Source organism: Rattus norvegicus, chromosome 4 (genome assembly GCF_036323735.1).
Source record: "Rattus norvegicus strain BN/NHsdMcwi chromosome 4, GRCr8, whole genome shotgun sequence".
Taxonomy (NCBI): Eukaryota; Metazoa; Chordata; class Mammalia; order Rodentia; family Muridae; genus Rattus; species Rattus norvegicus.
This window is the reverse complement of record NC_086022.1, coordinates 114,629,198-114,653,789: the sequence shown is the minus strand read 5'-3', so window position 1 is coordinate 114,653,789 and position 24,592 is coordinate 114,629,198. Positions and strand designations below refer to the sequence as shown.

General features: G+C 38.9%; 1 protein-coding gene and 1 long non-coding RNA gene across 5 annotated transcripts in view; both read right to left on the bottom strand.

Annotated features, from left to right (window-relative positions):
• The window catches only part of Lrrtm4 (leucine rich repeat transmembrane neuronal 4), a 790,914-nt gene that overhangs the window by 240,907 nt on the left and 525,415 nt on the right, over nucleotides 1-24,592 (bottom strand). The gene's annotated exons all lie outside the window — the stretch shown is intronic.
• LOC134486803 (uncharacterized) overlaps nucleotides 14,036-24,592 on the bottom strand; it is a 33,537-nt gene continuing 22,980 nt past the window's right edge. Inside the window, exons 1-2 of the long non-coding RNA XR_010066194.1 lie at nucleotides 18,958-24,592; nucleotides 14,036-14,583 (exon numbers count right to left, since the gene is read on the bottom strand). The exon at nucleotides 18,958-24,592 is cut by the window's right edge and continues 22,980 nt beyond it. This is a non-coding gene — a long non-coding RNA (uncharacterized LOC134486803). The remainder of the gene's footprint in view (nucleotides 14,584-18,957) is intronic.

The window sequence follows — 24,592 nt, the reverse complement described above, 5'->3', positions numbered from 1 at the left end:
GAGAAACACCTAAAGAAATGTTCAACATCTTTAGTCATTAGGGAAATGCAAATCAAAACAACCCTGAGATTTCACTTCACACCTGTGAGAATGGCTAAGATCAAAAACTCAGGTGACAGCAAATGCTGGCGAGGATGCAGAGAAAGAGGAACACTCCTCCATTGTTGGTGGGGTTGCAGACTGGTACAACCATTCTGGAAATCAGTCTAGAGGTTCCTCAGAAAATTGGACATTGAACTGCCTGAGGATCCAGCTATACCTCTCTTGGGCATATACCCAAAAGATGCCCCAACATATAAAAAAGACATGTGCTCCACTATGTTCATAGCAGCCTTATTTATAATAGCCAGAAGCTGGAAAGAACCCAGATGCCCTTCAACAAAGGAATGGATACAGAAAATGTGGTACATCTACACAATGGAATATTACTCAGCTATCAAAAACAATGACTTTATGAAATTCGTAGGCAAATGGTTGGAACTGGAAAATATCATCCTGAGTGAGCTAACCCAATCACAGAAAGACACACATGGTATACAATCATTGATAAGTGGCTATTAGCCCAAATGCTTGAATTACCCTAGATGCCTAGAACAAATGAAACTCAAGACAGATGATCAAAATGTGAATGCTTCACTCCTTCTTTAAAAGGGGAACAAGAATACCCTTGGCAGAGAAGAGAGAGGCAAAGATTAAAACAGAGACTGAAGGAACACCCATTCAGAGCCTGCCCCACATGTGGCCCATACATATACAGCCACCCAATTAGACAAGATGGATGAAGCAAGGAAGTGCAGACCGACAGGAGCTGGATGTAGATCTCTCCTGAGAGACACAGCCGGAATACAGCAAATACAGAGGCGAATGCCAGCAGCAAACCACTGAACTGAGAATAGGACCCCCGTTGAAGGAACTGGAAGAGCTTGAAGGGGCTCGAGACCCCATATGTACAACAATGCCAAGCAACCAGAGCTTCCAGGGACGAAGCCACTACCTAAAGACTATACCTGGACTGATCCTGGACTCTGACCTTATAGGTAGCAATGAATATCCCAGTAAGAGCACCAGTGGAAGGGGAAACCCTTGGTCCTGCTAAGACTGAACCCCCAGTGAACTAGATTGTTGAGGGGAGGGCAGCAAGGGGGGGAGGATGGGGAGGGGAATGTCCATAAAGAAGGGGAGGGGGAGGGGGATGTTTGCCCGGAAACCGGGAAAGGGAATAACACTCAAAATGTATATAAGAAATACTCAAGTTATATATATATACATAAATGCCAACTAAGACAATCAGTTAACTAGCCTTAAGTGTTAGTAGTTTTCACACTGAATGAAAGTAGGGGTTAAGGGATGCATGCTTGCAGTCAAATGTTACATCACTATGGGAATTTCTAAAGAAAGCTATTCAGGGTTTTATCTCTGTCTTTAATGCTGTACCTGGTACCTATGAAGCTCAGCTATAGTTGTAAATATGGAGCTGTGGGACAATGAACAATGAAAGGTTACATGGTCCTCATTTAAGCCCTAAAGACCCCAAGGGATGGTAGGAACTTCACCTGCTTCCAAGCACCAGGGCCCTGTCACTATCCACAGCCCTCAATAGATTTGTGGCCATCAGTCATGTAAGGGCAAACCCCCAAGCCCATCTACATGTCTATGACATATCCCTAACATTTCAGATCGAGACAATATGAAAGGAGATGTGACCTGTGGTCATGTATGCTCAAGACAGAGATCTCCATGCTAATGAGGTGACTAGAGATATGGAGGGCATAGCCAATATGGTTTCCTACCCAGACATTTCTCTCTGCAAAAGGTATTAAATTTCAGGCCCATCCTAAGAGGTGGGGTGTGGTTTTACACATTCACCATCATGGCATATTTCTTTTGATCATGATTGACCACCATGGGAAGACATGGAAAAGGCCTTTGCCTATAGAGCCATGTCCAGTCTCTCATAGAAGTCCTCTCTGCGCTCCCAGCCATTATCGCCAGATCACCACCAAGTCTGCCACCATCAAGCTACGGACAGTCATCATGGGACCAGACTAAGCTCCTCTTCCCTCTGCCCCCCAGGCCCTGGGCTAAACCCATCCTGCTGGCCCAGACTCCATTCTCAGGTCTTCTGCAACTTCCAGGCACACTTGGGTGTACAAGAATCTGGGAACTCCACAGCCCCAGCTGTAGAGGGCTGCAATAACATTCGCCACCACTAGATGGCGCTGGCTTCCACTGCGCCCCACGTGGAAGGCCAGAATAGCCTCCGCCATTACAAGATGGTGCTAGCCTTCGCTGCGCCAGCCGACTCCCTTTCAGGAAGTTAACTGTGCGCATGTGCAAGACTGCCTTCGTGCCAGGTCTTTGCCCACTCCGGGGCGTGCCTTATGAGATCTTGGGTAAACAACCAATCAGGTGTGGATGCGCTGCGCTAGGGTGTATATAGGCGCACCATGTTGGCTCGCCGAGGTTCCTCCTTAAGATTAAAATAAAAGTTTGGTCACAGCAAGGATTTCTATGTACCCGTGTGTTTCTTGCCGGCGAGAGGTCGCGTGTGGGACACCCAGCCTCTTTGAAGGCCCAGGGACTCCGGAGCCATCTCCAGCTTACCAAATCTCAGAATACTTTCCAACCCCAGAGAGGTGTCCCTGTCTTCCCTACAGCCCAACACTCCCTGTGTCCAGTCTCCTCAACACTCCCTGTGTCCAGTCACCCCAAGTAGGAGTGCTCTGTCGGGGAGCAGACATGGGACCCACAATCCTATCTATATCTAGTGCCTAGGATTTAATTTCTGTCTTTAGTTTTACATACATGGTCTCTGTGAAAAAGGTGAGCCATAGTTGTAACTGTGGAGCAGATGCTTTGATGGGTGAAACTAGAAGAGAAGTGAGAGGCAGAAGGGAAAAGTGCAGCCTACATGTGTTCAAACCTTTTCTAGTCTGTATGTCTTGACCCCAAACTGAGGCTGATGCTCTTTACCATGGATCTAGCTTTCCCCGTGATATAGAACAGGCAGATACCAAAGGAAGAGACCTGTTTGAGTTGAGGAAGCATCATAGAGATCTGACAGAGCAATACATCATGTGCCAGCTGCCCCAAATCTATACATTTCAAATTCTATTGTTTTTGAATCGTGTGTGCAGGTGAATACAGGTGCCCCTAGAGGGCAGAAGATGACATCAGATCTCCTGAAGTTAGAGTTACAGGACTGTCAGACAGTCAAAACTCAAGTTCTCTGCAAGAGTAGACACTGAGATATTCCTCCAGCCCCTGTATCAACTTTCAAACAATGAAATATGGATTTTGTTTTCCTTCTGTCTTCCACATTTTGCAAAAAAAAAAAAAAAAAAAGCGTTCTTAGTGGCCAGTGCAAACCCCAAACCATATGGGAAATGAATCTTGGGAAATATAACTTCAGCTTAGCTAGACTGATGCAATGTAACTGCTCCATAAACAGATAGTGAAGCTTACTTGGGGATTTTCAAGTCCTGTCAAACTTGGAATTATCCTTCAGAAATATTGTCTCAATATTACAACACAGGGGACTGGAACAGATGTTCCAATGAAGCTTGCTGTACTGCATAACCCAGTTTTACACTGGGAAATTAATGCCTACTCAGATTATATTGGTGTCTTTCTTTCTTCCTGTAGTTCCTTCTTCCTTTATAAGCAAAGCTGTAGACAGCAACATAACATCATTTAACAACTAGGATGTTAAGGGATAAAAATAATCACACCTGCAAGGTCTAGGTAGGTTTGACGAATGTTAGTTGGGCATGAAGCCAAATTTGTCCTGTAGTTTTTGTTTTGTTTTGTTTGAAAGAAAAGCACCACAGCTTTTATAACTAGAAATGGCCTTTCAAACACCAAAACTCCTTCTCCAAAAAAGGGAAACTACATTGGGTTACTTCCAGAATTTTAACTGTGAAGCAGTTCAAGCAAACCAGGAATCTGTTCTCCGAGAGCTAATAAAATATAACTCAAACTAAGTAAGAAAAGCTGGAGAGATGTTTCCTCACTTAAAAACACTTGTTCTTGCAGAGGACTGGACTCTACTTGCCCACATCCAGATGGTTGCTCGCTACCATATATAATTCCATTTCCTGCATCTCCAATGACTTCTCCTGACCTCAGGAGGTACCAGGATGCATATAGAACACATACATACATGCAGATAAAGCACTCATGCACATAAAACAGTAAATCTAAAGAGATAATTACTAATTCAACAAAAGAATATTTGTAATCCTTTCACTATCAATGAATTAGCTCTGTAAAGAGTAGCTGGCATTAAGTAGCTAGAAAGTTTGTGATATATCTTACTGAAGAAAGTAAAAGTGTTGGAATGCTTTTTTTTCAGATTGCCAAATGATTATAAAGGACATAGCCCTAGTAGTATGAATGTATATATAATGCAATGAATGGATAAATGACTATCTCCTCATTCTCCATAGTTCTCATATTTTTCTCACTGTGTTCAAAGCTTTTCCTTTGAAAGTGACTGCTATACAATGGTCTTCAATCAATCAACTTCAGGTTGGACCTGAACCAGAAAAGTGAGACAACAGAGGCAGGTAGGGACCAAGGTAGATACGGACTTTGCCTCTGGTTTGTTTCTCCAGTTTCAAATGGTTGTCTGCACAGAGAAGCTCTGGCGGTGTCACCTGTAAAAGCACCTGCCTGTTTCTTTTCTAGCAGCAGAGAAGGGGTGTCGCTGTCCCTTGGAAGATGCCCTGAAGATGTCTTGGAACATCCAGCCTGAGGTAAATGTAGCCATTAAATGAGCATCACAGAGGTGAATGGAAGTAGAGAGGACAAGGCCGGATCAAAGTGAAGTAAAAACCATTGAGTAAAAACGTTTAAAGACACTTGCTGCCAAGACTGATGACACAAATTCAATCCCTGTTGCCCACAGGATGCAAGGAGAAGCTTTTTCTTCTCAGGTCTACACACAACATACTGATCTGTGTCATATATTCTTGCCTGTGAATGTGTACACAAAGACACATACACCAGCACATACACACACGCACATGCACATGTGCACGCACATGCATAGGCACAGGCACATGCACATGCACACGAACACACATAGAGAAAGAGAGCAGGGGAAGAAGAGAGGGAGGGGGAGAGGAAGGGGAGAGGGAGAGGTGGGGGGAGAGGGAGGGGGAGTGGTCAGGGGAGAGGTAGGGGGAGAGGGAGAGGGAGAGGTAGGGGGAAAGGGAGAGTGAGAGTGAGAGTGAGAGTGAGAGTGAGAGGGGGAGAGGGAGAGGGAGAGGGAGAGGGAAAGGAAGAGGGAGAGGGAGAGGGAGAGGGAGAGGGAGAGGGAGAGGGAGAGGGAGAGGGAGAGGGAGAGGGAGAGGGAGAGGGAGAGGGAGAGGGAGAGGGAGAGGGAGAGGGAGAGGGAGAGAGACTTTAGCCAAAGCAGAATGAACCACATGAACCACCGCTTCCCCTGAAGGATAATCTGCAAGGCTAGTTGAGTGATTAGAACTTCTGTGGCTGTGGAGAGTTTGGAAAATGGCAAGTCTAAAGCCAAGTTCTCTTGGACCATTTTTAGTCCTCTCAAATAGCTGTTTATTATCCTCCTCTGCTTGTGACCTAACATCTTTGCAACTATTAATTAAATTATACAAATTATCAGCAACATGCAAACTCAAAGAATTTGAGCCAATAACACCCGAGGTACCCTGCTTCTCTGAAGCATATGTACTTCAGATTTCTATCAATGTTTTTGTTATTTTAATGTAGAGACCTTATAAGAGTGTTAAACACATCAGACTGTAGTAGATTTCGTGATCTAACTATTTGGTTCAGGGGCATAGCTGCGTTAGTATGTGCAGTAGTGACACATCTTTTTCAAATGAAGAGGGCAAGTCAGCATAAGAAGGGCTTGCAAGTGTCCTGCTGGCTTCCAGAAACCTAGTCAGTAAGGCTAGTGCGTCACACCAGCTTCAGAAGGTTCCTCATGTACCACAACCAGACAAAACTAGAACCAGGGACCATCTAGCTCTTTCCAAAGATGCTGAGTTGCCTCTCTCCATTTAGGTTCTTTCTGAAGAAAGGCAGTACATTCTGCCTCTGAAAATGCAAATGCACATTCCCCTACAGAGGTCCCTGCTCAGATGATAAATAGAGGCCTTGAAGTGTTTCCTCCAGCGAATTACATATTAGAATTACACTTTCTATTTCTGGGATCTCCACTTTCTCACCTAGTGCCTCGTTCAACATTTGCTGCCTCTGGCTGCAGAAACTGATTAGGAAGCAAGGCCAATTGGAGATCCAAAATGATAGTTTATTGACTTTTTTTTTAATAAACGAGAAGTAGCCAGCAGAGAGATGTGTAGTCACACTCTCTACTTGATTTTTGTTCGGGGCATATCTTGTTTTCTTTATTTCATCGGAACAAATCAGGGTTACCCTGTTTCCTTTCAATTACACCCAGCCTAAATACATCAGCTATTGTCGTTTTAAGGGTGTGAATAAAGAAGCAATGGTTAGTCCTCAGCACAGTTTTTGCTATCTGTGCCCTGTCATAAAAACAGAACCCTTTTCAAAGTAGAGGAGAGATGTGAGGGGTCCAGGAAAGAAACAGGCATGGTACAGTAACTGGTATATGGTATTGTGTGTTCTGTTTTACAAAGTCATGGCAGGCAGATCACATATACTCTTAAAATCACAGTTAAATTAAATCTCGTTGTACCTTACAGTATACTTTTGAATGATTTAATAAAAATGAGTGAAGGCTGAAAATCCCTATTATAGAACAAATAGTGTCTTTATCTCTTTCCTTTATTTCTTTTCCTTTAAGAAAACCTTTTAGTACATGTTTCTTATTTTGGTGGGAGGCGGTGGGCATATGTCAAGGCACACGGGTAGATATCATAGAGGAGCACGAAGGAGTTGGTTCAATTCTTCCTCCTTGTGCTTCTGGAACCACACTCAGGATTCCTGCTGCCTTCTTGCCGGCCCAGCTTGTTCCCATTATGCAGCTTTCCTGTTTAATTTTAAAGATCTCTCTCTGTCTTTCTGTCTCTGTCTCTGTCTCTGACTCTGTCTCTCTCTCTCTCCCTCTCTCTCTTTCCTCCTCTCTCTCCCCCATAGATTTTTAAAAATGATTTTATTTATTTTATGTATATGAGTACATGGTCTCTGTCTTCAGACACACCGGAAGAGGGTATCAGATCACATTACAGACGGCTGTGTGAGCCACCACGTGGTTGCTGGGAATTGAACTCAGGACCTCTGGAAGAGCAGTCAGTGCTCTTAACCGCTGAGCCACCTCCCCAGCCCAGAAGATCTTTTTTTTAATGTAGCTACTACAGCACCTCTACCAACTCTGAAGTAAATATGGGTGAAGGGAACATTTTTCTAATGCTAAACAAACACAGGGCCTACATTTGTCATGTGTTAGTATAACTTCTAGACTCTAGAAGAGAAGACATGTGGAACCTGGAGACAAGACATTGTCTATATGTAAGGTGGATTTGAACAGACCTAGCCATGGTCATAGATGAAGTAAATGAAATAAACTATCAATTTAAATATCCTCTACCTTCCTGTTCTTCCCACTACCCAGAATAATCTTAAAATAACTAAGTAGTTAGCAGTTATTAAAGAAATATTTTTGAATGCTCATAATAAATATATAATAATGTAGTTTTTCCACAAGTTTTCAAAATATGTGAGTGCCACTCACTGGTAGTTAACGAGATTGTATAACCATGAAAACAGCATGTATTAGGAAATATCTTTATGGAAAAGAAGTGTTAGGCCTAGAGAGGTGGATCAGCAGTCCAGAGCTCTTGCTTTCTTGTGGACGACAGGAATTCATTTCTTAGCACCCACATCAGGAAGCTTACAGCAAGCTGTAACTCCAGATCGGACATCCTCTTCTCTACTGTACAGACAGATGTCTGTACTCATGTGCACACGCACATGCACGCACACACGCACTCATGCACACACATGATTAAGAATATAAAATGAATTTTAAAAAATAAAAATAAGTATCAGTTAAAAGTAGATAAGATGTGAAGAAATAGAGTCAAAATGACACTGTAATATAAAAGCATGGCTTTTACAAAAATGAGATAAATCTCACTATCTGGATTATCTATGGACAAATTTAAACATGACATGTTTACAGATGTTACAGGAATTGGATAGTGGGAAAGGAAGTTTTTGAAACATAGTTTTCATTTCAAACATTTAATTTCTATGATATGATGAAAAACAGATTCTCTTAAAAAATGTTTTCTTTGTAGAAATGCCCATTTCACCTAGCAGTAGGCTTTAAGCTCAGTGTGGCTTTTGTTTTGTGCCTCAGCACTTTCTCTGACTGTGAGCAGGTGACTGGAAAACAGGAAGATTCTTTGATTCCAGCAGGACCCCTAAGGGGACTTTCATTTGTTTATGACTGGAGCTTTTCCATTTACATTCCTTTGAAGAATGAATCAGCATTTGGAGAACATTATGGCTTTCCTGTGGTGTGTGGACCACCAAGTAGAATGCCTAGAGGCTCAGATTTCTTTTCCTTTTTCCTTTGTGTGTGTGTGTGGGGGGGGTAAAGAGGCTGGGTTGTGCTTGTCAGGAGACCTGCTTGTGTGTGCATGTGTAATGTAGATGGGGTCGAGGGATGCACACTGGGTTTTTGTCCTTAGTAATTTTCATTATTTTGGACACAGGGTCTCACACTGAACCTAGAATTTATCAGTTTGGTAGACTTGCTGGCCAGCATTTCCCAGGGATCCCCTTGTCTCCAAAGCTTACTAGCTTTGCAATATTTGACTTGTAACTGGATTCCAGTTATCAGTACACAGGTCCTCACATTGTCAGCCTTTTCTGACTGAACCATCTCTCCAGCCCCTCAACTCATACTTGTTCTCTCTACAAGACAGGAATACCTGGCTGTTCCTTAGAGAAAGCAACACATCTGGCCAATTTCTAGACTCCCTAGATTTTGCTTGTCATAAAGAAAGCACACTTTGTCTTTCATTGACTTAAACTACAAACTACTAAGTGTTCAGATAAAGTTAAAGTTGATGTTAACTCAGAAGACTTTCTGAAAGACTAGGAAAGTTCAATTTTAGAGGAAAATTTAATGCCCTATTTAGGACTCATGTTCTTATTGAGTTTCACAATATATAATTTGTCTAGAAACAAGTGGCATGTTTTGTGGAAACAAGCTTTGGGGGAAATGTAGAATTTATCAATATTATATTTTAATTTAAGAATGGTTTTATAGTGCCAGAGAGATGGCTCAATGGTTAAGAACACTACTTGCTCTTCTAGAGGTCCTGAGTTTAATTTCCAACAAGCACATGGTGGCTCCAAACCATCTGTGATAGGGTCTGATGCCCTCTTCTGGGTGTGTCTGAGGATAGAAACAGTGTACTCATATAAATAAAAAACAGTAAATCTTTACAAAAAGAGAAGTTTTATAGTTGAATGTGTTATAACATAATTTCTTGGTTTGTTTGTAGTTTTAGGTACATGATGTGATGTGTGTATATGTGTATGTGTGTGTGTGTGTGTGTTGTTATGTATGTGTGTGCATATGTGAGTGATGATGGACATGCTTACGTATGTGTGTGTGCTATGAAGCCAAAAGACAATGTAAGTTCTTCCCCATCACGTTCTTCCTAATTTTCTTGACATAGTGTCTTGTATTGCTTCTGATGCTTGTGGGTTCAGTTTTGATAGCTGGTCAGCAAGTTTCTAGGTTCTATATGCTCCCCTCTTTTCTTAGTGATAAGGCTACTTGTCACTACATGCTATGCCCAGTTTTTATGCTGGGTATCAGAGAATCAAACTCAGGCCCTTGTGTGCACAGAGCAAGCATTCTTTTCCACTGAATGTTGTCACAGCCCATACCTTTAAAATATTTTAAGTCTCCATGTCTTAGTCTACCTTCTCCACCTCGAAAGAAAAGAAACAGAGGAATACTGAAAGAGAAATACAGTGAACTTACAACTCCAGCCTCAAATATATGTTCAGGAAGGTGGTTAATAAGTTAGTTATTCAATGCAATGAGCTTCCTAGAAGAAGTAAGAATACAGCTTCCCTAGCAAATTGATGATACTGAGTAGAAGAAAACAGAGGCATATTCAATATTCAATGAAACAAAACTTTAAATCACACGAAATGGGCTCATGGCTGGGCATGGTGGTGCATGCTTTTGATCTTAGCACTTGGGAAGCAGAGGCATGCAGATCATTGTAGATCAAAGCTAACCCATTCTGCCTAGTGAGTTCTAGAACAGATGCTGTTATGTAGAGTGACCATCTCAAAAGACAAAAATGGATCTAAAATATAAAGGACTGATGTACAGACACAGTGAGAAAAGATTCCCATCGCTAGTATAGTATGAGGCCTGGGATACCTGCCTATACTGGTTAGCACCTGCTCACATTGCTCAGGAAGTATGAAAACTACCAGATGTAGATAAAGCCAAATTTGCCTTCTGAAATCTCCAAGCCAATTGTAAGAGACACAAATTTAGTTATAATAACAGATTATTACATTAGTGTTCTCATTATGCAGCAGTAGATAAACAAGGCCAGGAAATTTTATTAGTAGTGAAGTTTAAACAAGATTTTAAAAAATTATTTAAAACAAGTAGTACTTCCTTTAATGAGAAAATGCTAGAAAAGTGGCAAAGAGGACATAAGGGTTGAGGAATTACAGAAAATATGTTAATGAGGCTGGGATGGAAGTGAAGTAATTACTATTGGTTGAATCAAATGGTGCTCATTAGGTTTTATTTTGTTCAGTAATGAATTATTGGCAAATCTACCTTTGAATGCCTTTCAGTTGCCCCTGAAGAAAATGTCTAGCCATTTCTTACACAAAGTCAGACTGTCTTAACTCCTTGACTTAGAACTTCTAGTCCAATATCCCAGATTTGGGTCATCATCATGTATTGAGAACAAGATGGCGTGGAAGCTGTCATTGATAGGTCATGAGCCTCTGAAACACTCAAGGTGAATGAAATAAGCTGCAAGGATGATGTTACATCCTTCTGCAAAGTTATTGTAGGAAATAGTATTGTGGATTTTAAAATGTAGGTGATAGCCTGATGAGGTTAGAAGACCTGTTTGGAGGTTGTAAGTATACCTCATAGATGGAGAACATTGACTCTTGTATTGTTTGAGAATTTCATATATGTATAGGCAATATTTGAACCAAATTCACCTATACCTGCCTTCCTAAATTCTGCACTATACCCACCAAATCTTATCCTCCCCAATTTCATGTAGTATTTAATTAAATCTCCTGAGTCACTTAGCACTGAAATTATGTGCACAGGTATAAGACCTTCTTTGGAAGCATGCCGGTACATCCACAGCTAGGTGTAGAACTTCATTAGACCCACAACAGACTGTGCTGGGATTTTGACTGATTGAATCTCATGTGGTCTTATATGTATAGTCAGTCATAAGTGAGTTTGTGTGAGAAACAGCTTTGTCCTGTTTGGAAATCACTATTTCTAAGCAGTTATCCACTATGTCTGGCTCATAGACTCTTTCTGCTCCCTCTCTGCTGAAAATCCCTGCTCTTTAAGGGGAGGAGTTTATGTAGAAACTATTGATTCCTGAAACTAAGAAGCAGTTTAGAATACAGTGTTCCATCAATGGTCCACAATGAACCACTCCATCAAATGCTTGTTCATCAATGTGATGCCTTTTCACGTGGTTTTATGTAACATTCTAGCCAGAGGGGTAGAAAAACCATGCCACAAACATAGGCATATTGCATGATTGTATGTCTAGATTTGCCTGCTGCTGCTATATGAAGAACAGATTACACCACATTTACTAAGAAAAAAAATCACATGAGGAGAGATAATTCAGTAATGTCACCTGAGCTCACAAAGCCCAACATTTAAGGAAACTGCTATTTGAAGAGGGTGGCATACATTTTCTTGATGATATTTGTAGAAGAAACTTCTTCCAACCACTTCAAATTAAAGAATAATACTGTTTTGTTGATTCTCTAAGGTTTCTAATTTTTCAAGAAGTTATACAGCAGCAAGTAGTCAAGATAAATAATAGCATTTAGTTGAAAAAAGTAATTAACTGTATATGGTTTGTATGCAAATGTTCATTAGGGTGTGTGCACATGTGTGCATAGGTACAATCAACACTTGTCAACATGCATTTAAAAGCCAGGTCATATCCTACTGTCTTATTCATTTCCCTTTCTGCTTATTTACTGAGAAATTTTGAGATTATCTAATTGAACTCTCTGCCCAATAAGTCCCAGGGAGTCACCTGCTTTCTTATTAGTCCATGCTTGGGTAACAGACTAATTGTGCCAGGCAGTTTGTTATTCGATGCCAGGGATCTAAAGTTAAGTCCTTCTGGTTATTTGGCAGGCACATAACCAGCTAAGCTCTTTCCCCAAACCCTGCTATATTTCAAACAATATATTAAAGATTGATATGATGGTTTAATATTCAGATATATTCAAATCACATTGAATACAATTTCTGTCTCAAGTATTGTCAGACTTGAGAGCTCCTAATCTTCCTCACCTAAGAGATAACTTTTGTTTTTGGACCATCATTTTCACATTCTAATGCCATCCTTAGCTCAGTTGAATGCTTTCAGACTCCACATAAAAATTGTGTCATGTGGTATTTTTCCTTTCATGCTCAGCTTATGTCCATTCTAAATAATATCTAGCATCTTGTTTCAGAAACATGTGCTGCTGTCTTCAAAGACAAAAAATGGATAATATCATTGAAGAAATAAAAAAGAGAGAAAAAGCCAAAAGAAAATTAAGGGAAGAATGAAAGACACGCAGGAAAGTAAATAAAACATAAAGCACAATACATTAAATGAGTGTACGGAAGGAAGATACTGTGTTCACTATTGTTTTCAGTGAATTTCATGGTAAGTAGTAACGTTATTTTAGTAAGTATTTTCCCATGTGAGAATGAGATGCTATATGGAAATCACTGTGAAGGAAATAAAATATTCAGATTCCACATGTTTGTCAAGTGGCTAGTAAGATTCTTCTATTGAGAAGACAGTTGAAATACTGTGATGATAACAGCAGTGTGGAGGCTAGTGGAAAGGATTCACTCCTCCTAGAAATGTAGTAAATTTTTTGATGGTTGATATTGGGTAATGTTCTACTTAAATTTGAGCTGAGTCATCAATTTGATAAGTATTTTTTTCTTTTCAAACACAGTGAGAAAGAACTTTGTTTCCTTTATTTGAAAAGTTTTGAGTTCAAGTAACCATGCCATTTATATCTTCCACATACATATTTGTTTGTTGGTCTATTACGTATTTGTCTGTAGACATGTGAACACTCCTGCACATGTGTTTAGGTCAGGGACCACTTGCTGGCACCATTTCTCTCTTTCTACACTGTGGTTCCTGGGAATCATGCATAGGCCATCAGCAAGGCATAAAGTCCCATGATCTGAGACTTCTTACTACCCCAGGATTTTTGTATTTCAAATAACGAAGAGAAAACTTTTCCTTCCACAATTACTAGAAATTTATATCACTTACACAAAAAGTTTAAGCCCTAACAAACAGTGAGATGTATAAATGCTTTATTTCAGTCCCTAGGAACTTGATCCCTGAATAAATCATAAATTTAGTCTTACAAAACTATTTGAAGTGCTTGTGGTATATTACTAGTAATTCTTTCAAATAATTCTTTTGAAGTCTGTTGCTTTATGCCTACCAGATTCAATGCTCTTCCTGCTGTGCTGCTTATAACATAGCTAATCTTTGCTACTTGAATAGTATCAGTAGGCATTTTTATCCTTAAGGAGTACATAGAAAAATATTAGAGGAAGTCTCCTCTGTGCATAGATGTAAGGGACGTTTGGCTTGTCCCAAGCTTCTAGTCCAATGAGCAATTATCTCCCTTTGTATCCTTCACACAATCAAAAGAAGTGGCAGCATGCTTTATCCTCCTCCTTCCCCACTCCCTCCTGTTTGTTCCTGTTTCCAGCATTCCAAATCTCTACTCCTTTGTGTCTTCAAAGCCAGAATGCAAATAAAAATTATTTCAGGATTTTAGCACACATATATTTCATAGTTCACATAATGTGAACATTATTGGGTGTAAAGAAGTCTGGGGGCTGAGGTCTTTTTTCTGTTGCTCAGTAGGAACAGGAAGCCAAACAAGTAGGTTTAAAAGCAGATGGGATACAGATGTGGAGCCTCTGGAGAAGACCCAAGGAAGAAACATATCATGAGGCCTTGACCAATCCCACAAACTTCTCCCTCACAACATTTGCTTCTCTTGTCTTATAGTTCTTATTGTAACCGTCGTTTTGACAACAAACATTGCCATAGATGTTGATCAGGGGACACTAAATTAGTGTTCAAAGAACATAGTCATCAATAACCCCTCTTCTAAGTGTTCATCAATTATCTTGATAAGTAAGCTAACCAGGGCTCTTGATGTCCCATGAAATCAGCATATACAACTGTGAAACAATGGCTGTATAGATCCAGAACAAATCAGGCATTACAATGACTGAATAACTGACAGTTTGTGTTGCTGGCTTTGGGAGTTCTCCACATCTCTTCTTTGGAATATGTTTCATAGTAGCCACTGTGAGTAAGAGAAATCTGCTTTACTACAGCAAGAACAATGACAGCTGCAGTTAGACTCTTATCATGATAACTTATAGTGATATTTATTACTATCCGAAAGTGATTGTGTCTATTAAAATCAAAACAAAAGATATGTAAATATTTTACATATTTTTTAAAATTAGGTACAAGACTATTTTAGGTCATACAATAACATCTTTCTTCAAAGTCTAAAATACTGGTTATTGTATTGAACAAAACAAATTTTAAAGAAAAATATTATATATTATATAATATATAATATTGAACTTCAGTGATATTCAGTTTCAAAGACTTTTATTTCAATATTTGTATATATAATACAAATAAGTGTTTAAGGTATTCACTAACAAGTGATGGAATGTTCTGGAACACATGGTATTTTCAAGGAAGTAAATACTGGATAAATTTTAAAAAATATCTATCTCTATATCTATATCTCTATCTCTATCTCTATATCTATATCTCTATCTCTATCTCTATCTCTATCTCTATATCTATATCTATATCTATATCTATATCTATATCTATATCTATATCTAATCTATCTATATCTATATCTATATCTATATCTATATTTATATCTATATCTATATCTATATCTATATCTATTCCCTTAGTTATACTTGTATACTGTGAATTGGCTCTTTCTTTGTTTTGGTTTTATGATGTTTTTCCAGACTACAAAATATTACTGTGACTAGAATAGTTCTCATGGTACCCCCATATCATAGGTCATAATGGCTCTTTGTGGTGAAACGTGACCGCCAATTCAACTTGATGCAGAATTACCTCAGAGAGACACCTTCAGGCATGTCTGTGATGCTGTTTCCTATATACACAGAGTATCATCACCAAGGTTGAATAGAACAAGAAAGCAAGCTAAGCACTATGTTTTGTCCCTCTCTGCTTCCTGACAGGACAAAAGGAGGACAATTGCTTCATGTCCCTATCACCAGGCTTTCCTTCACCATATCCAGTCTTAAACCATGGGCCAAAATATTCCTTTCACTCCCTAACTTGCTTTTATTAGTATTTTGTCACAGCATTGTGAAAATTAGTGAGCACACGCCTTCTTGCTTTCTCTAGTAAATTATTTATGGATCATCTCCACAGCTAGATATAAAGACACTTTGCTGACCCAGAAAATGTAAGGTTGTCTCCTTCTATTCCCATGACTCCTTATACCAAAGAGTGTTTTAGACTAGAAATTGAGTAAGACTCAATTTTTAATGGAAAATAGAAGCTTTCATCTGAGCACTGCTTTTTTTAAGTGCTATAAAGGTGGAGGATAAGGTTTGAATAAAGAAAGAAACTAATACGTACCTTTAAAAATAGCCTACTCACTTGGAGATGGTCACAGCATGCCAAAATTAATTTTCAGTGCATGCATGCATCAGTGCATTAAAGACTAAGACGCACTGACAGGCAGCTGATCGTGATCGCCAGGTGTGATCAGAAGAGAATGGATGGATGTGCACTCCTGGTAAAAATGACTTGCTAACTAGTACAGAAGCATTTTAATATTTTAAGAGACAGCAATTAGACCAGGAGAGTGTCAGCTCTGAGTGTGCAACGCACCTCCTGAGTCACTAAGAGGCTTTTAAATGTGTGTAGTTAGTTGAAAATATTCTTAGCAGTTCTATTACCTGGTTCGGTCCAGTTGAGGGCTTTTTTCTGTTAATGTTAGGTAGCAGAGAAGATGGCTCAGTGGGTAAGCACACTTGTCGTGCAAGTTTGAGTACATGAGTTTGTATTCCCCACAATTCAGGGAAAAAGCTAGGGACGGCTACATGTGACTGTATTCAGGGCTGTGGGGAGTGGAGCCAGGAGGATCACTGGATCACTGGGGCTTGCTGGCACACAGCCTAGGTCTAGGTTTAGCTGGACTGTCACAGAGACCAAAAGAAAGAGGGTAATTGAGAGGAGAGCATGTATGCATGTGCGCGCGCGCGCACACACACACACACACACACACACACACACACACACACACACACCCGCGCAAGCACGCATGCACGCACCCACAATTGCACTTATACACTCACTCTCTCCTCCACATAGAAAAAGAAAGACAGAGGCAGAAAATGAAAATGACCTTAGATATTGTTCTACTGCACTATATCTTCAAAATGAAAATAAATCCATTAAAATGAAGTTTTTAAAATGTTTTGATTAAGTCAGGTTTTTCTGTTTTCTTACACATGGGTTTGTAGCACATATAATATTTTTCACACACAAATAATATGTTAGAGAACTACTGAGAACTTCAAGGCATTTGAGCTTAAATACACTTCAGGGGGTTAGAATGTATAATTATCCCCATCTTTATTTTAAACATATTTACTTTAATGTATTCTAGTTTTAATGTCCTAAAGCGTGTATTCAGTATACTTATATTTAGAAAAGGCAAATCCCTTCCAATAAAGAATTAAAATTGTTGTTAAAATTAATAATAAGATGTTTTCTTTGAATGCTTTATTTAAACTTTTTGCAAAGAAGACAACCTTGTAATAACAGGGAAGCAAATTGGCCTGCATTGAAAATGAAATATTCCCTGTAGGCTAATGTATTTGAATATCTGGGAACTATTTGGTAGCTCTGTTTTAGAAGCCTAGGGGACATTTATGACAGTGGTTCTCGATCTTCCTAATGCCACAACCCTTTAATATAGCTCCTCATGCTGTGCTGATACCCAGTTACAAAATAATTTTATTGACACTTCATAATTATAATATTGCTACTCTTCTGAATCTCAAAATGTAACTAAATATCTGATATTCAGGATATCTGATATTCAATACCCAAGGTGATTTTGACCCACAGGTTGGCAGTCACTGCTTTGGGAGATGAAATCTTCCTGGAGGAAGTGAACCCCTGGAGGTGGAACTTAAGGTTTGGCAGCCTAGCTCTTCTTCCTGTTCTTTCTGTTTCCTGAGTCTAGATGCCATGCCTCATGTCTTCCCATCTCTTCTCTGCTCTGATGGAGTGTGTTCCCTGCAACTCTCAGTCTGAAGGAGCTCTCCCACATCTAAGCTGATTTTTGCCAGGTATCAGGTTATACCAATGAGAAGACTGTATAATACACATATGAGAGCCTATATACTGTATAATACACATACAAGAGCCTTTATACTGTAGAATACACATACGAGAGCTCATATACTCCCCTCTTCCTAATCACATCACACTTCAGAAACAGATCTTGGTACTTCATACTACCAGATGCCTGAATAAAAGAAATTTTATTTCAAATTCACTGAGAGATGGAGAAGCCAGTATATTCAAACTTGAAAATCCAAAGCAAAGCTGGGAGAAACAAGAGGTGACAGAAGGTAGCATTTGACTCACTAAGGAATGAAAGGTGCAGAAATGGAAAGAGTTGGCCTGAGTTCAACAGAGAAGCGAATGTTAGGAGTCAAAGCACGAATGGTAATCTGTGTCAGAAACCACTTAAAGACATCGATCAGAGGACTTCCAGGAAAACCTTGAGTTTGGAACAACTCATCTCTCACTCCCATGCCATTAAGACACTGAATAATCCTCAAGGAATATAAAGAGATGAAAAAAATAAAAAGATGTGATTTGCCCAGGCACCAGGTTCTCTGAGGTGATACTGAAAGAAGATAGGAGAAACAGTCGAATCACCTTGCAACTTATCTTCTCTACATTTTCCTACACTCTATCTTAACCAAAAGGCCGAGAAGCGATTCTACATTTTCAATGAGAAGTGGGGTACTACAATAAAAGAGACATATAATAAAAGGGGGAACAAATGTTACTTTGATTCTGATGAAAAAAACAGGTTGTGAAGAAACAAATAATCAGAGGGGTGCTGTCAGGAATGGACACATACATAATGAGACGAACACTACAAAGAATTAAAATATTCAGAAAACAAAGTTAGAATCATATATAAAGAACCTATGCCAGGGGTTGGGGATTTAACTCAGTGGTAGAGCGCTTCCCTAGCAAGCGCAAGGCCCTGGGTTTGGTCCTCAGCTCTGTAAAAAAAATGAACCTATGCCATGGGGACAGGAAGAAGAACTTGAACCTAGGAGAAAACTAGTAAAGAGCATAGCTGCATTACTGCGTTCCTTCATTTCTCTCTAGCTTCTGCTCTGAGTTCCTGCAATGCTGAAGTCCTTCCTTAGCTTCCATGGATGACAGACTGTATCCTGTGAGCTGAAGTATAACTTTTCCTTCCCAAGTTATTTTGGTCATGGTGTTTAACACAGAAAAAAAAACTAATTAAAACACCAAGTAAAAAAGCAACAAAGATAGATATATACTCTCAAGTGCATTCTTGCTCAGAAGAAGAGTATCTTTTTCCATTAAAGGAAACTTCACCTACCTCAAAATGATGCACCACTGTGTCTCCACAGAGGATAACAGGTATCTCGTTCCCATTTCCTTATGATGTTTGTGCATGTTCCTGTGCATCTCTGTGTAACATACATCTATGGATTGATATTTTGAAATGATTAAACTGTAGTTACCTGTTCAGTCAATATTTCAGAACTTCTATCTTCCTTCTCTTCTCCATCTCTGCCGTGTATTACTACGTCCTTCTATTGTACAGACCCCAAGTCTTGACTTGATTGTCAATTCTTCTTTTCTCTATTCCCAACATCTACATAGATCCTTCACCTACTCAGCAGCAGTTGTCCAAATACAGACAACTTCCACCTTAGAAGTATTCCATTTCTCTCCTGATCAGTCATTCTGCTGCTGTCTTCTCTAACTCTGCAGTATTTTTCACACCAAAGCCAGAGTGAAATGTATTAGCAGAATTCAGAAACTGTCTTTTCTCTTTTAAAATGTTTTATGGTTCCTCTTCTTAATGTGTGCAATCAACTTCCATGTAGATCTCCCAGCTCCTCAAGCTCTGTCCTGAGTTCCCAGCTTTGCCTGCCGTCATTCTAGCTACACATGGGCTCACACATCTGGATCATCTACAGGACCAATAAGCTTACAATTGCCTTTCGGTGAAACAGCTCCCTTAGTTTGTCACCTGGATAACTCTTTTATTTACACCAAGACCCTCCCAATTTTCATTTTATCGCAAAAATCACAAAACAGGACCCTGATATTGTTTTATTCCTCTGTGAATTAACTATAGAATATTTATAGCATTTACCATCTGACTATATCTACCTTGCTTTTATTGTAATGTTGCCTTCCACTTGATCATGATTTTATAAAAGTGCACATTTTAGTTTTGGTCACATTACTTAGGCTACAACGGAAATGGTAAAAAATAGTGGGATAATATATTTATTGAATGAATAAGTAAGTGATGAAATAACCCAGAAAAAAGACTTGACTATGAAAGTCAGTTGCTAATATTTTAATTCACTTTCCTAAGAAGTGTACAGTTTAAGAAAGCCAATCATCAAAATAGTAACAAATTTGTTGCATAGTAACAAATCTGAATGCTGGTCTTAACATAACCACATAAGTAACACCAGAAATTTCCAGTCTCCTTCAAATATCTCTAAAATCTCAAACATGTTTATTTGTAGTAATTATGTCTGGTAATGAGACATTAGGTCTTACTCGTTTGTTTTACCATTGGTTTTGCTTGGATGAGTTTCTGGATAATGTACAGTTACTAATGTACAGAGTTTCTGTTTTGCTAGTGTGTAATAGTGGTGAGACCCTAGAAGAGGGGTCTAGCAAATTTGGCCACATAAGAGTGTTCTACCCTTGGTATGCTTCATATTCAATAATTTTACTCAATTATCCACGAAACCATACAAAAGAAGAAGAGAAGGAGGAAGCCTGACACAATTGAGATGACACAATTGATGGACTATTTTGTTTCACATTGAAAGGAAACAGAAAAGAACAGTTTTAAACGTCATTTATAAGGAAGGAGGAGTATTGCTTAGGAAAAGCCATGGGCTCTAATCTATTCAATATTTAAAAGTCATATTTTCTAAACAAAACTGTTGTCACTAAGATTGATTATGTAAAATGGGCTCTCTGAAGAAAGCACTGGATTTATATTTATGGAGACATTTATTGCACAGTAAGTGCCAAGTAAAGTTTATAAAAAATATCTTTATTGAAATCTACCCACAGTGAAAGGCATTTTCTGCTAGTTGGATAATTAGATCATAATTATGTAAGTAATAAATGCATAATTAGGTTTTTATTCTTATAATATTAATATTGTATACAAAATTGGCCATTGGGCTATAAATAACATTGACAAATTAAATCAGCATTTCCCAATGTAGTAAATATGAATTTCACTTAGGAAGCGATATCTGTAAAAGTGAAATGCTAAAATTTCCACTAGTTGTACACAAACCTTGTCCCTTGCTCTTCTGATGATAGATTATAATTTCTCATACTTGAGATCCAGACAACACTGCTTTAAAAGCATGTAAAATTTATCACCAGGGTTATATTGGTCTCTTATACTTTAGTTCATTTTTAAACATGAAAATAGATAACTGCTTCTATACTAAAAATCTAGCATTTTTGTCTCTTGAAAATTAACTATTACATTAACAGAACTAGAAACCCCTAATAACTAGCTTGTGGAAGAAGGGAAAGATGCTATTATCATTAGGATTAGAATGAATCTTATAATTTGCACTCATAATCCCAGGGTCCTGGGAGCTGAGTCAGGAAGGTTGAGTATTAAAGGCTATCTTGGGATACGTAGAAAGTTAGAGGTCATCCTGGGGTATAAAAGGACAACCTATGTCTCCCTGCCCAGCTCGACTTCCTGGGTATGGATTCTGAAGTATATAAAACAGAGAACACGGTTGAGAGTTCATGTAATCATTCACTGCTCTGGGATGTACTTGCAATGTGGCAAGTTTCCTCTGTCTCTGTGATTTCCCTACCATGATGCCAGAATAAACTGCTCTTCCCTTAATTTGCTTTAATCAAACTTCTTATTACAGCAACAGCAAAGTGGCTAAGGCACATATGCTGTCATATACATATACGCCATGAACGCACTTGGCTACTGAGCTTCAAACTTAGGACAACGCACACTGTCACTTTTATCTTCACTGGGCTGACGGGCAGCTATGGGTTTTCTGCTGTTAGTAAGTAGCTCAAGAATCCACCATTAACCAAAAAGATATTTGAAATATGGTTTGTACCGAATATGTATTGCTATGAGGAAAATGTTAAGTAGTATGGTCATACATTGAAGACCATCTGTACATACTAAAGTTAAAAAAAATATAGGCTTAAAATCATTTGTAAGATTTGAAAATTTTAAATTGAAAAATCTGCTCTAAAATCTTCAGTTTCTTAAAAGGCATAGAAAATACATACAGGACCTCAGAAAATATTTTAAAGGAAGCATTCTTGTAGTTACAGCTCAAGTCAAGAACCAGGTATTCGTCTATTTGTCTGCCCCATAGATGTCTTAGTCCAGAGTCTCAGATCATGCACAGTGCTTCCCATCCCTGCAAAATCAAGTCACACCCTAGCCTGTTAACAGGGGAGTGTTTGCGTGTGCACGCACGCATGCACGTGCATGTCTGAACTTATTTTTCTTTAGAAGAAAAATTTTAACTTTTCTCCAGTATTCTTGTGATCATTAACTGCGACTGTCAACTTGACACAATTTAGAATCATCAGGGAGAAATATTGGTGAAGAGTTGTCTCGAGCAGATTGGATCAGGGCCATGTCTGAAGTGAGTTGTCTTGAACTTAATTGATAAGAAAAGACATCACTCAGAGACTAGAGCACTATTCCTTACCATAGGACCCTAAACCACATACATGGGAGGAGCATGAGGTTAACATCGCATGATATATTTATCCATTGACACCAGCTCTTGCGTGTGGATGCAGGGTGACCAGTTCTCTCCATCTGCTACCTCAGTAACTTCCCTCAGTGAGAGGCAGTAAACTGGGTCTGTGAGCAACAAAAGCCCCTTTCTTCTAAAACTTGCTTTTGTCAGATATTTTATCACAGCAACAGGAAACAAAGCCAAGATAGTGAATGAAGCATTTTCCATTCCTGCCAGCAATACTCTGGGTGAGCCCTTCTCTCCAATTCCTCTCCACACTGTGGTGTGGCTGCTAATATTTTCTAGCCACTTTACTTGGAGATTAACCTTCCCTGTGAACTTCATTTGATTTTTTTTTGATGCATGACAAGCTTAGACAAGGTTCACAGTGATCTGAATAAAATCTAAAGTACTGTGTCTCTTCACATCCATCCAAAGAATGGCCTTGTTTGTATATTTTTTACATGATTTAAAAGTTTTATAGTCTAATTTAAAGAATTATTTATTTACTCCTTATTTGTGTATATTGGGAAGATTTCCTGGTCACTACTAGAAGTGTGGCAATCCAAAGATACCTTGAGGGAGTGGGTGCTCTCCTCCACCATCCCAGTCCCAGGAATCAAACTCAGGTAATCAGACTCAGCCGTGACCACCTTTAACCACAGAGCCGTCTCACCAGTTCCTCATTCTTCCCATTCTAGTTTCTAGCTCTTTTCATGATGTATTGAAGTAGATATTTTATCCTTCTCCACAGTTTAACTTTACCTCCTTAAAATGTCTTCCCGCAGGACAAAAATAATTTTGTAAATAATTCCAATAACGTTTATAACACCACTTTTGTCTATGTGCATAATTTCTGTGTCAGTTTTAAAAATCATTTTTTCAATGATTTGATTTGAGATTCTTCACTGTTTATTTTTGTTGTTGTTGTTGTTGTTGTTGTTGTCCTTTTAATATAATTTTTGGGTTTTGCTCTCTTTTCTCAGCCTCTTCCTTAGGTTCCTTTCATTTTGTATGTTTTTTTTAAAGTGGGTTATGGGAGTAGATAGCACTGTTCAATAGTTAATAATAACGTTATACTATGTAATTTTATTTTTATTTGCTCTGTCAGTTTTGACAGTCAAATTATAATTGAAGATTGTAGTTGTTTGTTAGCTTCAGACAGAGTCGGTCTCTGTCTCCCATATAGCCTTGAATTACCATCTTCCTACCTCAGTTTCCCAGGTTCTGGGGTCAGGGGCACACCTAGTAATTCCTGGCACTTTTCTTTTTCTATGCATTACACATTTAGTACTATAAATGTTTTCTAACTAGTGTATGTCATCAAATGTCCATAAATGAAAATTTTGACTTTTATTCAGTTTAATAGACTTCATGATTTTCTTTCAGACTTATTATATTTGACTCATGAGTGTTAAAAGAATGTGTCCTGTAATTTTCTATTACGGAGAGATTCTTTTGTTACCAATGCAGCAATATAATTAATTTTTTATTGATGATTTTATTAAATTGTTTTCCTTTTGTAATAATAATTTTGATAAAGTAACTCAATGGGAAGGGGTTTACTTTGGCGTGCAGTTCCAGGTCAGAGGTCGTCACAAAGGAGAGTAATCTTAGTTGCAGGAGATGGACGCACCTGGTTCTATCACGTATGTGAATAATGAAGAGCACTGATGAATTCATGCTAGTGTTTGGTTTACACGTTCCACTTAATATAGTGTAGGCTTCCACTACTTAGTGGTCCTACCTACAGTGATACCAGATAATCCTATATCAAGAAATTATTTCAAGACAGCCCTGCAGAATTCCACCCTTTAGGTCAAATTGACATCTCTAACCATCATGACACCTAAAGAAATGTCCTTTCATTATTCTTGGGTGCAAACTAAGGTTTCATGTCTCTATGATGTCTCAGCTGACACCATGGTCAGCTTTGTGACTATCCAAAGGGTTATGAAAAACCTGGACCCCAGGAATTTCCCTGTAACCATCCAGGAGAAAAGGGGTAGGGTGAGATGGGGAGGCACTTGAGCATGCCAAAAAGAAGGACACAGCCTCTGGATGATACACATTTACAAGTCTGTACTGTCATAGCTGTTCCTGGAGTGGATAAAAGGGGTGTGAGTTGTTCTTTTTACAGCAGTACTTGGGTACATCATCATTTGTTCTATAAGTGTTGTTTCCTTTTGCTTATTTGATTTTTCTTTCTAGATTTTCCCT